This window comes from Camellia sinensis, chromosome 11, assembly GCF_055761805.1.
Source record: "Camellia sinensis isolate YWXY chromosome 11, ASM5576180v1, whole genome shotgun sequence".
In the NCBI taxonomy this organism is placed as follows: domain Eukaryota; kingdom Viridiplantae; phylum Streptophyta; class Magnoliopsida; order Ericales; family Theaceae; genus Camellia; species Camellia sinensis.
The window spans coordinates 70,740,182-70,744,685 of NC_138971.1; positions in this window are offsets into that span (position 1 = coordinate 70,740,182).

Consider the following 4,504-nt stretch of genomic DNA (forward strand, 5'->3'; position numbering starts at 1 on the left):
TATGCTATTTGATATTCGCATCGTGTATGTTAGTCGCATCTTGCCATATTGGTGCATATGTTGTCTTGCATTGAGTATGTGAGCATTAGCATTGTGCATTGCGCATTGTGCATGTCATTAGCCTTGTTAGGTTGTCCATGTTGCATTTCATATTGGCATTGTGCATGCTATCATGTCATCCTTTGCATGTTTGCATACTTGTTTAGGTTGTATTGCATTTGCCATGCTTATACCATTAGCCTTGTATGGCATTGTCCTTAACATGCTCATGTTGCATTAGTTTTGCTTGCATGCATGCATCCCTTGCCTCTTGATCAAACCATGATAGAGGTTGGGCCCCTTATGTGTTGTGTGCATTTCATTTGATATAAATTGCACACTTGGCACCTTTGGCCATCATGCATTGAAATGCGTGATTGGTGGCCCGAGGGTCAAGAGCCATACTCCCTTGAGTTCATAACATGATAGGGAGGGTGGTTGTGCAAACATTGTCTTGTAAATGCATTGCCATGCTCTGTTTGTCCTCTACTACAGCAAAACAGCATTCTGCAGGAATAGATGGCTGGTCGGCCATCTGAAGTGCTGGTCGGCTACAAATTGTTGGCCGAGAGCCTCATATATGGTCGATGACCAGTTCTCCTTGGCCGATGGCCTTGTCCCTTGGTCGATGGACTCTCAGAATGTCCCCAAGCTGGTTTAGAAGTATCCTTGAGACTTTTAAAGATTTTAGAGGTGCAGAGCAATGTAAACAGAGGCAACATGACATGGCGATGGATTTCCAAGCGAAGCCGAGCATGCATGCATACATCCCTCTTCCCGAGGCTGTTTTTCTGCTTTCAATAGCTTAATTAATTTGTTTAATTTGTTAAGTGTTGTGTAATAATTAGTTAACTCGTTAGTTAGTTAATTATTTGATTTGTATTATTTATTCGGACCCTCCACAGAGAGGGCACAATTGTTGAATAAGTGTGTGTGTGTGCGTGTGCGTGATGCATGTCTTCCAACCCCACGTCTTTCTCCCTTTTATTAACCAGCTTATGATGGTTAGTTTTAGGGCATGTTTCAATTAGCATCCTTATGCTCGCATGATTGCATCCATTCATTTGTCTTGCATGCACCGGGTTCGGCGCATCATACTAACTGCATCGTATTTCGATCCCAAGTTGAATACGTGTATCAAGTTGCATTTCACATGACATCTTAGAATAGCCGAGTCTATCTTAGTTGCATTCTTGCATGTGTTGCACTAGGCATCTCAGTATAGTTAGGATTCATGCATATTTTCTAATTAGTTTCTTTCTCTGGCTCAGAGTACTCGGTAAGTGTTTATACTTTAGCATCCTTGCATGCCTGTGGGTGAAGGTTGGGTTGCTTGAATTCGAATAATTCGTCGAAACCCGTGTTTTAGCCTACTTGTAAGTAGCAAACTCTAAACCATTTCCAAACAAACGGATATGCGATGCTTTGTTCCAAATTAGGCGATCTAGTCTATACTTGTGTGTTGTGCGCATCACATAGTAATTCTAGCTAATTAATCGGAATAAGAATGCATGTGTTTTCAAAAACAAGATATCATGTTTAGTATAGGCTGATCTTTGATCAGGCGAGCGGGGGTGCTCATAGATGACCTTCCCAATCATACCCAAGTTCCCGAGCCGAGGCAACTTTGGTGATGACGGACACGTGGCCTTAGGCACGAGTCAGGGTTTCCTAAATTCCCCCAAAATAAAATATTTAGGTGGCGACTCTGTATCTGGCAAACCAGTCCATGTTTGGCACTTCTTTCTCAAAAATCAATTTTTCAAAACGATTTGCCAGATTTGGACTCTTTGGTGATTTATCGGTCTTGCATTGCACTTTGCGAGACTAGATTCAGAACCGTGGCACATGAGTCCGAACTGTAGCATGAGGCCCGAGGGCACGTCTACAGTGATCCCTACAACTAATCAAACAAGTTATCAATACGGGGCAAGGGATATTTGTTCTTGATTGTTAAATTGTTCAATTCTCGGTAGTCAATGCACAAATGTAAAGTCCCGTCTTCATTCTTTACAAATAAAACCGGTGCGCCCCATGGCGAAGTGCTTGGTCGGATAAACCCTTTATCGAGTAAGTCTTGCAACTGTTCTTTCAATTCTTTCATTTCAATGGTAAACATTATATAAGGAGTTTTTGAGATAGGCTCGGTGCCTGGTGCAACATCAATAGTAAACTCTATTTCTTTGTCAACTAATTCTCCTAGAAATTCATTTTAGAATACATCCAGAAATTCTCTAACAACAAGAATATTGTCTATTTCAACATTCATAGATTGCTCAGTCAATATGCTACATAAGTAACCCTGACACCCTTTCCTAAGAAATTTGCATGCTTTCATTGCTAAAATTAGATAAGGTGGGGATACTACACCACTGCCAATAAACTTAAATTCCTCATGTCCTAGTGGTCTAAACATAACTCATTTTGTTACACAATCGATGGTGGCACAGTATGTAGACAACCAATCCATACCTAGAATCACATCAAAATGTCTAATGTCCAAGGGTAACAAATCCATATATAAAGTAACACTGCCAATACACATATCACAAATACGATACACAAATGTACATAACACAGATTCCCCAAATGGAGCAAATATACACAATAGATATGGTAATGATTCTAGGGGTCTATTTAATCTAGATGCAAATATCGTAGACACAAAGGAATATGTTTATCCAAAATTAATCAACACAAAAGCATCTTGATTACATATAGAGATCGTACATGAGACAATGGCTGTAGCTGGCTTTTCGTGCTCCTCGAAGAGGTTCAGTCTCATCGGATACGATAACCCTATAGTTTGGACTCCCGTGGTTTTGAATCCGGTTTCACAAGTACAATGTGAAAGAGAAAACGAATGAGAGTCCAAATTTGGAAAATCTTCAAAAATCTATTTGTCATGACCTGAACCCGCCCCTATGGGTTAGGACATAATCGGCCAGTAATCATGAGATTACCTACGGCCTCAGACCAAATAAAATGCATTTCAACAGAGTAAAGGGGCCAAAACGGAAGCAATTTAAAACTTTGTCTATAAAGCTGTGCTTACATGGCATAACAAAATCATTCCAAAAGCATTCTATAATAACTCACACAAAGGAAATTAACATATGGGCTTTACACAACAGGATCATTCAGGTCATGGTCAGCCAAACCAAAAGCTTATATACAAAGGTGATCCAAAGTTCCCGCCAACATAACAAAAATGTAACAAAAGAACAAAAGGGCGAAAACAAGTCTCATGCGTGACACGTTTGGGATGACTCCTCAAAACTTGACTGTCTCTCACATACTTCACTGAGGCTGGGTTTGGACATCTCTTGGCTCACCTACAGACACATGAATGAGAGTGAGCGAAAGCCCAGTGAATAATATCAACTAAAGAAGATACATGATTGAACTTTGAAACAGTTATATCAAACGGCCTTGGGCCCAACTCATGTTTCTATCTAATATATCAAACGACTACAGTTCTAGATGTATCAAACGGCCTCAGGCCCAATTTACTCATAGCCAACAGCATGTGGCCCATTCATTCATATCCAACGGCCTTTAGCCCAATCATTCATGTCAAACGGCCTTTGGCCCAATCATTCATGTCAGACGGCCTTTGGCCCAATCATTCATGTCAGACGGCCTTTGGCCAACTTAATCGTATCCAACGGCCTTTGGCCCAATCATATGGCATAACAGATATTCGTCCACAATTCAAATTAACAAGCTTACAAAACTTTTATAGGAATAAGCAATATAACAAATAACATACTTCAAAATATCTTTACTAAGATATTACTCACAGTGATCTGCTGGATGGTTTACCATTGTGCTTGACCCTACACATTTCATGAACATAATGGGTCACAAACGATTCAATCCATTCTTAAATCGTACATCTCTCTCTTAGGCTTTTTTCTTATTCTTTTAACTCATTTACACTGCTTAATGTGTGCCTAAGAGTGCTTGGAAAAGAAAGGGAATGGAAAATGAAACATAAATTATCTTTTCAAAATTTCTGAAATTGGGCTTCCCGCTCGAGTGCGGCTTTGGCCGCTCGAGTGGACCCCTTGGGTCTACAAAAGTGCTGGTTGCCTCGTTTTTATGCTCGAGCATGACTTCGGACGCTCGAGCTGAAGGTCAACACTACGTGGCTTTCCGCTCGAGCGTGACTGCCTCCGCTCGAGCGGACATCACTGTCTGTAAAAGTGCTAGGAACTAGCATTTCACGCTCAAGTGGCCATTACCCCACTCAAGCGGACGTACCGAATTCTAGAATTTCTAGAATTGTTCTCCAAGTTCAAACTCAAAGTTTAAAGGTTCAAAGCTCATGTTTTGGACTCAAGAACATGGAAACACATTACATAACATGAGAACAACAACAATATGAGACCAATTGCTCAAACTCATGGTCCCTTTTTCAAAAATCATTTTGAATTCTCTTCATAGTCCCAAAACATGTATA